The sequence below is a fragment of the Petaurus breviceps genome, unplaced genomic scaffold, assembly GCF_028583685.1.
Source record: "Petaurus breviceps papuanus isolate PSGF00001 unplaced genomic scaffold, PetGlider_PUasm1.0 38, whole genome shotgun sequence".
NCBI classification, from domain to species: domain Eukaryota; kingdom Metazoa; phylum Chordata; class Mammalia; order Diprotodontia; family Petauridae; genus Petaurus; species Petaurus breviceps.
This window is the reverse complement of record NW_027186304.1, coordinates 1,839,069-1,849,250: the sequence shown is the minus strand read 5'-3', so window position 1 is coordinate 1,849,250 and position 10,182 is coordinate 1,839,069. Positions and strand designations below refer to the sequence as shown.

The 10,182-nt window shown below is 38.8% G+C and overlaps 1 pseudogene; it reads left to right on the top strand.

The window, feature by feature from the left end:
* The first annotated feature begins 4,863 nt into the window (after positions 1-4,863).
* Positions 4,864-5,759, top strand: LOC138169962 (prohibitin-2-like; annotated as a pseudogene).
* The last annotated feature ends 4,423 nt before the right edge of the window (positions 5,760-10,182 follow it).

Sequence of the window (10,182 nt, the reverse complement as noted above, 5' to 3'; positions counted from 1 at the left end):
GCCATACCAATTAATTTACCAAAAAACTACTTATAGAGTTAGAAAAAGTAGTAACAAAATTCATCTGGAAGAATAAACGGTCAAGAATATCAAGGGAATTAATGAAAAGAAATGCTAGGGAAGGTGGACTAGCTATACCAGATTTTAATCTGTATTATAAAACAGCAGCTGTCAAAACTACTTGATACTGGCTGAGGAATAGAGGAGCGGATCAATGGAATAGATTAGGCACATGAGATTCAGAAGCCAATGACTATTGTAATCTATTGTTTGATAAACCCCAAGACCCTGGTTTTTAGGATAAGAACTCTATTTGACAAAAATTGCTGGGAAAACTGGAATATAGTATGGCAGAAACTGGGCATAGACCATTATCTAACACCATATACCAAAATCAAATCTAAATGGGTGCATGATCTAGGTATAAAGGTTGATAATGTAAGCAGTCTCGGGAAAACAAAGAATAGTTTGCCTGTCAGATTTTGGAAAGGGAAAGACTTTATGACTAAACAAGAATTAGAGAACATTATAAAATGTAAAATGGATAATTTTGACTACATGAAATTGAAAAGCTTCTGTACAAACAAAGCCAATGTAACCAAAATTAAGAGTGACATGGGAAATTGGGAAAGAATCTTTACAATCTATAACTTTCACAAAGGTCTGATTTCTAAAATATACAGAGAATTGAGTCAAATTTATAAGAATACAAGTCATTGGGGTGGCCAGGTAGCACAGTGAGTAAGAGCATTGGCTCCAGTAATAGGATGACCTGGAGATCGAATCCCAGGCTCAGACACTTAGCACCCACCCAGAGACACCTGGCCGTGTATCCTTGAGCAAGTTACTTAACCCCAATTTCTTAGGGGCAGCCAGGTGTCTCAGCGAGTTAGAGCACCGTTTCCAGTGTTGGGATGACCTGGAGATCGAATCCAGAGCTCAGACACTAAGCACCACACCCAGAAATAACTGGCTGTGTAACCTTGAGCAAGTTACTTAACCCTGATTGCTAAAAAAATAAATAAATAAAAAATACAAGTCATTCCCCAATTGATAAATGGTGAAAGGATATGAACAGGCAATTTTCAGATAAAGAAATTAACGATATGTATAAGCACATGAAGAAATGTTCTAAATCACTATTGATTAGAGAAATGCAAATCAAAGCAACTCTAAGGTACCACATCTCACCAGTCATATTGGCTAAGATGACAAAACAGGAAAATGACAAATTCAGGAGAGGATGTAGGCAAATTGGAACACTAATGCATTGCTGGTGGATTTGTGAACTGATCTAGCCTTTCTGGAGAGCAATATGGATTTATGTCCAAAGGGCTATTAATACTTTCATATTCTTTGACCCAGCAATACCACTCCTAGGGTTATATACCAAAGAGATCATAGAAGTGGAAGGAACACCTATATGTACAATAATGTTTATAGCAGAACTTTTTGTGGTGGCAAAGTATTGGAAATTAAGGGAGTGCCCATCAGTTGGGGAATGGCTGAAAATTTTGTGGTATATGCATGTTATGGAATACTATTGTGCTATAAGAAATGAGGAGTGGACAGTCTTCATATTTACCTGGAAAGACTTATAAAAACTGATGCTGAGTGAGAAGAGTAGAACCAGGAGAAATTTGTACACAATTGCAGACACAACGTATGTGTGATGACCAACTTTGATAGAATGGACCCTTCTCAGCAATGCAGTGATATAAGTCAATCCCAAGAGACTCATGATGGAGAGAAATATGTGCATCCAGAGAAAGAACTAGAAAGAACTGAGTTTATATCCAGGTGGAAGCAAAATACCTGATCTTTTTCCTTCTCTTCTTTGGTTTTATGTCCTATTTACCATTTTTCATTCCATCGGATACAATCCACCTTTATAACCCAAGTAATGTATAAAATCATAAAAAAAGAAAAGGGACAGGGTCAAGGTAGAGAATAGATCAAGTGGTGTTCAGTGTAGGACAGAGGGAAATAAAGTCAGTCTTTCACAATATATCTGCTACGTAAATGTTTTGCGTATCTACACATGTACAACCTATATTGAATTGCTTATCTTTACAGTAATGTTGTGTGATGAGGGAGGAAGGGGAACATCTCTTATTTGAACTTTTAAAATCAAATATTTAAAAAATATTATTATTTTTATTATTATTGTACATGAAATTGGCAAATAGGGTATACAAACACTGGGGTATAGAGATCCATCTTGCCCTACTGGAAAATTGCAGGTGGATGGGGGAGGATATAGGAGAGAGCAGATTGGGGGAGGGGATATACAGTGGAATCACTGTTTTGGGGTGGTGGGTAGGGGAAAGACAGAGAGAAAATTTGTAACTCAAAATTTTGTAGGAATGAATAATGTAAACCAAAAATAAACATAAAATTTAATTTAAAAAAAGAAATAGAACCTGTGAAATCCACAGTGGGAGGGACTTGCCAAAGACTAGACCAGGGAGGAGCTAAAGACCACATAAAAGCAGGAGACCAAGCTGGGACAACCAGAACTGAGGAGAACACTTGTGGTTTCCCACACTATATTTGTCTGTTCTGTCTGTGTCGATTTGTGTTTGCCTTTCTTTCATCAGTCAGAAGCACTCAGTATGCTGATTTGTATACTTTGTCAGACAGAAGTGTTCTGTCTGGTCTTCTTGTTATTTTGTCTGATAGGACTTTATCCATTATTTGTCAGATAGTGGACTCAATCTCTTCATTGTGTTACTTTGTCAGATAAGTAGACTCTGTTTTTTGCGTTATTTTGTCAGATAGATGCACCCTGTCTGTTGACTTGTGTTGATTTCACAAGTAGAAAGTGAATTTAGCTGATAATGCTGGCAATATATGTGAAAGCTGTGATTCTGCTAAACTTGATGGGTGTAGATATTGTGGCTCTTAAGTTTTCTCTTCCTAGGAAAAGAGACTTCAAAGGGCTTGAGGTGTACTGTTCACTGTGAGCTTCAAACTGTAACAGGAACTGGACATGATTGAGTTAAGGATGACTGGAAGTTAGTCTCTTATAAAGAATAAAAAGACTCTCTGACTGACAAGACTAAGACAATGTGACCTACAGCTGGGAGACCTTTGTACTTTGTATTCTGAATGATGTCTTTTATTTAAAACTATGTGGCCACTTTAGTGATAAGTTTTTATGGTATATCACTGGGAATCCTGTACTCTAGTGTCTGTGAATGTTTTGCTTTTGTTCACTACTGAATAAATAGAGAGTTTACTATACTATGTAATTACAAACTTAAAGCTATTCACAGCAGCAGCAGCAGTCCTCTGGAGAGCTGCTCATGCTTGGCTTTATACTATATTACACCTAATTTTATTGCACTATAATTTGAAAAGGGTACATTTAATATTTCTGACTTTCTGCACTTGATCATAACTTTTATGCCCTAAAATATGTTCAATTTAAGTGTAGATGCTATGTATCACTCAGAAAAAAAGTATATTCCTTTGTATTCTCTTTAAATTTTCTCCAGAGTTCTATCACAATCTAACTTTCTAAAATTCTATTCACCTGCTTATCATCTTTAATGTTTATTTCATGATATGATTTTTCTAGTTCTGAAAGGGAGAGGGAGAGGTTATAGTTTGACTGTCTATTTCTTCTCATAACTCCCTCAACTTCTCTAAGAATCTGGATGCTATACGACTTGGTGCATATATGTTTAGTGTTGATATTCATTGTTCATGCTACCTTTTAGCAAGATGTAGTTTCCTTCTTTATCTCTTTTAATTTGATCTGTTTTCACTTTTTCTTTGTCTGAGATGAGGATTGCTATCCCTACTTGCTTTTTTTTCTGTTTGTTATGTTTTGTTTTAACTTCAGCTGAAACATAACATGTTCTATATCAGCTTTTTGTCGTTACTCTGTGTTTATTTCTCTGCTTCAAAGGTGTTTCTTATAAACAACATATTATAGGATTCTAGTTTTTCATCCACTCTGGTATCTGCTTCAATTTTATGGGATAGTTCATCCAATTCACATACACAGCTTTGATTACTAATTGTGCATTTCCCTCCATGCTATTTTCCCCTGTTGGGACTTTTCTCTCTCCTTTCACTATGTATCTCTTCACCAGTAATTTCCTTTTGATCACTATTTCCCTCAATCTGCCCTCCCTTTGATCATCCCCATCCCTTATTTTTTCCTTTCCCATCCAACTTCCCTCCAGGGTAAGATACATTTCTTCACTCAACTGAGAGTGTATATTATGCCCTCTTTGAGACAAATCCAATGAGAGTAAGTTTTAAACAATGTTCACCCCCTTCCCTCTTTCCCTCTACTGTAATAGAGGTTCTCCTAAATCATGACTGTGGTTCCTTGACATTTGAATTGTTTCTTTCCGTATACTTGCAATATTTATTCACAATTTCTTGAAAGATGTTGTCCAGGCTTTCTTTTAATTCATGGCTTTCAGGTATCCTAATAATAATTAAATTATCTCTCCTGATCCATTTTCCAGGTAAGTTGTTTTTCCAATTAGGTAATTTACATCTTTTTTATTTTTATTTTGTTTATCTGATTCTTGATATCTCATAGAGTTATTAGCTTCTACTTGCCCAATCCTAATTTTTAAGGAATTATTTTCTTCAATTAAATTTTTTACCTCCTTTTCCATTTGGCCAATTCTGTTTTTAAGAAGTTGTTTTATCTTTTTATTTTTCTACTGGGAGAAGCCAAGCCGGTAGCAGAGCCTCATGTGAAAGGTGTGGGTCAAGGAAAGGCAGCTTCAGCCAGGGCCAGGGCCAGGGAATTGTGGAATGGATTGTGGAAGGGCAAGGGGCAAAGTGGTTGGCATCCCTGGCTTAGTTCCCCACGATGGCTGCCAGGGAGTCTACATGGTCCAGAACCTGAAGGACTTCACTGGGTGGCTTCCCGCCAGCCCGAGGCATGGCCACAGTGCTGAAGCTGCTGCTCAGGGCCAGGGTGTGGCCTACAGTGTCTGAGAATCAGCATTCACTGTGGAATTTGGGCAAAGAGTAATTATCTTTAGCTGAATTGTGGGTGTACAATAGGACTCTATCCTCACAGAACTGCTACATTTCAGGATCCCCTGGCTACAGTACCCCATCATCTATGGCATTTGTGCTTGGCCCTGTAAGATCTCATTTCCTGCAGACTCCTAAGGCCTTCAGATGGTGAACATCTCCCTTTGGGTGCTCTCCCGACCCAATGCCCTGGAGCTTCTTAGCGTGTACCAGCACCTAGGATGGGACTATGAGGAGCACATGTTGTCCTCTATCATCAACGCGGTGCTCAAGAGTATTGTGGCCAAATTTAAGGCCTCAAAGCTGATAACACAGCAGGCCCAGGTCTTCTGGTTTATTCTGTAGGAGCTGACAGAGTGGGCCAAGGATTTCAGCCTCATTCTGGACAATGTGACCATCACAGAGCTCAGCCTCAGCAGAGAGTTCAGCAGCCATGGTGGAGGCCAAGCAAGTGCCCTAGCAGGAGGCCCAGAGGGCTCAGTTTCTGGTAGAAAAGGCAGAGTAAGGGCAATGGCAAAAGATTGTACAAGCTGAGGGTGAAGCTGAAGCTGCCAAATGCTCTGGGAAGCTCTGAGCAAGAACCTTGATTACATCAAACTTTGGAAGATCCAAGCTTCCCAGAACATCTCCTAACCATTGCCACATCTGAGACCAGAGTGTATTTCACTGCTGACAACCTTCTGCTGAGCTTGCAGGATGAAGGCTTCACTCAAGGAAGTGACAGCCTCATCAAGGGCAAGAAATAGAGACCTCCTGACCTCAATAGAAATCTGATCTCTTCCTCCCTGAGTTAGTCTTGGATGAGCTGGCAGATGGGTCCACCTCCCTCACCCCACCATGATGTGACTTTCCTTCACCAACACCCACCACTCCCTCCCCACTCATTGGATTAATGAAGACTGGCAGATGTTCCTTTCCCTAATCCCTTGCCCCATATTTTGCTGGGGGCTTGAGGTATAAGGACTGTGATTTCTCAGTGATTTCCTATCTAGCAGCTTTCCTTCCAAGGCTGGGAGGAGATAACAGCTATCCCAGAAATTCTCAATAAATTTTTGTTACTTAAGTGGAAAAAAAAAGTTTTCTTCTGTCAATTTTTGTGCTTCCTTTTCCGAGCTACTGACTCATTTTCCATAATTCTCTTGCATTGCCCATTTATTTTCCCAACTTTTATTTTACTTCTCTGATTTCTAAAATCTTTTGTGAGCCGTCCCAAGAGGATTTTCTGGGCTCAGGAGCAATTTATCTTCCCCTTTGAGGCGTCACATGGAGGAGAATTGACATTATTGTCCTCTTCGGGGTTGGTGTTTTGATCTTCCCTGTCATCATGTGGTGAGCGCTCTTTGGTGTTATTGTTGTTTGCTAATTTTTAAAGTCGAACTTTGTTCCTGTGGTACAAGGGGAATAGCATGGTCCCTGGGATTCTGTGCCAGGGTCTCTGGGGCTGGCAGTTTGTCCAGTGCACTGCAGTGGCCTGGCCTAATTAAATCTGGTGTGCCCTGGTTTTGCAACTGGGTTTTGAACCTCACAGTGGGATGGGCGTGTTGACATGAAGAGAGGGGCCTGAATTAGTAGGAGCTGGTGCCATGTACAGGGAGATGCCCAAGCTGAGAGAGGCAAGAAGAACTTTTGGGAGCAGCATCCTGGAGGCAGAGAGAGAGAAGGAGAGACAGAGACAGAGAGAGAGACAGAGACAGAGACAGAGACAGAGAGAGACAGAGAGACAGAGACAGAGACAGAGAGAGAGACAGAGACAGAGAGATAGAGACAGAGACAGACACAGAGACAGAGACAGAGAGAGAGAGAGACAGAGAGAGACAAAGACAGAGAGAGACAGAGAGAGAGACAGAGACAGAGAGACAGAGACAGAGACAGACACAGAGACAGAGACAGAGAGAGAGAGAGAGAGACAGAGAGAGACAGAGAGAGACAGAGACAGAGAGAGACAGAGAGAGAGACAGAGAGAGACAGAGACAGAGAGAGACAGACAGGGAGAAAGACTGAGAGAGAGCAAGCTGCTGGGAAGGATGCAGAGAGAGTCAATTGACAAGGACGTGGACAATGTATATGCTTGTTATTGTGGCTGTTAAGCTGTATCTTCCCAGGAACAGGAACTCCTGAGAACTTTCGTGGGGTCAAGATGAAGAAAAGACCTCTCCTTGGGTACTTAATGCTTTGATGATATTGTAACCTAGTTGTGACCTAGCAGTGGATGGTTTTGTGCTTTCCACTGCCCCTAGAGAGGCTGCTTGGTGGTGAGGGATGGTATTGTAATTCAGTTGTGATCCTGGGGTGGAAAATTTTTTACCTTTTTACTTTGTGACTGGCCAAATGCATGTACTTTGTTTAAGAAGAAAGACTTTTTGATCAAAGAGATTGAGACCTTGAGACCTAGGGGTGGACTTTGTGATTGACTAAATGAATGTGTCTTGTTTAAAAGAGAACTTGTGATTGAATTGAGGACTTACTAAATGATTGAGTTACTCTGTATTTTGATTTTTATCTTTCTGTGAATGTTTTGCTTTTATTTGTTACTGAATAAATGGGGAATTTACTATGCTCATAATCTGAAACATGGAAGTTGCTTTTGTTTGGCGTTACACCGTGCTGGGACTGGAGCTCTCATAGCTGGCGTGCTACATCACTGACCTACTGAACCCAGATCTTGGGACCTTGGTTCTGATCTACATTGTGACTCAGTCTCTTATTGCCTTGCCTTGGCACTGCCTGCATTAAGCTGGGCTCCCCTTTTACTCAAGTGAGACAGACCTTTCTTGAAGCCCTTCTAAATTATCTTAGGATGGATAATTGTTTTCACTCCATCATTTATGTTCATTCTCTCATTCCAGAATTCTCTCAGAGGCTTGATTTAATGTTTTTTTTTTTTTTCTGGAGGGAAACTGGGGAGAGCTCAGGCAATTTACTGACTTCTCTCCACCATCTTGGTTTTGTCCTTGAAAATTCATTTTTCAAAATATTTATTTAATTTAAAAATACTTAAATTCTCACAGCAGAGGGAAGGGGAAGAATACCATGAATGAGAAACCAATTTGTTGCTAAGAGGTTGCAGTACAGAGGTCAGTTTGGCCATAAAGCCCTTTCTTCCCATCTTCAGGAAGTAAGTGAAACTGTTTCTCCCTAATGATCCATTTCTCCTTAAGGATATTATACCTGATCTTCTTTCCTTCTCCTACTTTGGAGGCTACAAAGAAGACCAAAGACCTCTTGTAAACTATAGCTTACCCAATAAAGATAAAAATGATTAGTTCAGGCTATTTTTATAGATTTCTATTGAAAGTGTTTGCCCTTTCCATTTTGTTACTTTTCTCTGCAACATTACTGTTTAAAAATATAAATAATAAAAATCATTAAAAAATATTATCTCATCTCCCAGAGTATCTGTGGTTGCTAACTTGGAAATGGGGCTTCCCAGATAGTTATGTTTGAATAGTAAATTATCTATTTACTTTTCCACATTTCCACATTCTATATAGCAAACACATTAAGAAAACATTTAGAATTGTCTTATCTTTATCTGGAAAAAACTGCCCAGAAATATAACTAGTAAGAAAATTTAAAGAGCAGAGGAAACAACAGTAAACAATGCAGATTATTGCTATGCTGTAACAAAAGAAGAAAAAAAAGAAGCAGAGAGTGTAGTTGATTCACAATTGTTCCAGCATTTTATCCTACATGGGCACAGTAGAATCATTTTATTCCACAGGCTCTTAAAAATCACAAGCAAAATGCCAAAGGCAAAAGACAAAAAAGGCTAAAGCTACTGTGAGGTTTAGAGCAAATTTGCTACATAACATAATCCATTAGTTCTTCATTCTGCTACAATAGTCATCAGTCTCTGACCCTTTTCTTTTCTTCTTTTTTTTTGCTTTTTGAAGGGGGGAAGGCAGACAATTAGGGTTAAGTGACTTGCCCAAGGTCACACAGCTAGCAAGTGTTAAGTATTAGAGGTCTGATTTGAACTCAGCTCTTTCTGACTCCAGTGCTGGTGCTCTATTCACTGCACCATGTAGACACTCCTCTGTCCCTTTTCAAGAGTCCTCTGATTCTTCCCCATATATTTGAATATGTGATTCATAATTGTTACTGAAGCAGAAATTCCCATTTTTCCTTTCTCAACTTGCAATAGCTCTCTTTTTCTAGGAAGAGAAAAGACTAAAAATCCCAGTGTCTTCACTGATTTAGCTTAACTTGCAAAGAAGTAAAATCACAATATGAGATTCATTTGAAAAACTGTCCTAACTATAAGTGAATTTTACCATGAGAACACTTGAGAAGCATACGGTAAGTATAAGCAGGTTACCAACAATATCCAATTAGGAACTGTGAAGTAAAAGATAACATTAAGAACTTTTGTGATAGAAAAGATCCAATTACGGGGCAAAAGCAGAGGATGACATTGCAATACCCACAATGCTGTACTTGCACTTTTGAAATAACAGGAAAAAGTAAGAAAGATCTATTAGGTCAACCCAAGATGGTAGAATTTGGGGAGAACACAGACAAGAATCACATATCACACAGGCAGACCCAGAGAGATTGTGGACTACATCAATGAAATAAACTAATAAATAATCATTAAGTCCTTATCAATTTTAATATTTTAACTAAAAAATCCAAAGGTCGTTTTCAGATAACATATTCATACCCAGTTACTTATTTCACAAAATCACTATTTTTTTCTCTTCTGTACTCCTTGCCTTAAATCAGAAAAGGCAAAGGAACCAAACAGTAACCCTTTAGGACTTCAGTTTCCTATCCAACATAATAAACTTTAACACTATTTTTTAAGGTTCTTTCTGGCACTATCTTTTAGGTGCACATGGATGCTTGGAAGTGATTAGAATTAATCTCTCTAGATAAATCCTGAATGATGTTGTGTTTTATATTAAACCCATGAATCAGAAAGACAAAACACAAAAATTTTGTTATTATCATATAAAGAAATAGGTTTCATAGATGACATTAACAAAGAATCATGAGCCATCAATATTTTTTTGCTTCTTTATGTCTACTATCATGACTCTGCTACCAGATGAGGGCCTATGTTTCTAACAGTGCCCTATAATTAGCCTTAGATTTAAGATGATTTGTTCTTTTACTTTCTCTAAATTAAGATTCCATTTGTTAATGCTCACTATTCTTGGTAACTTT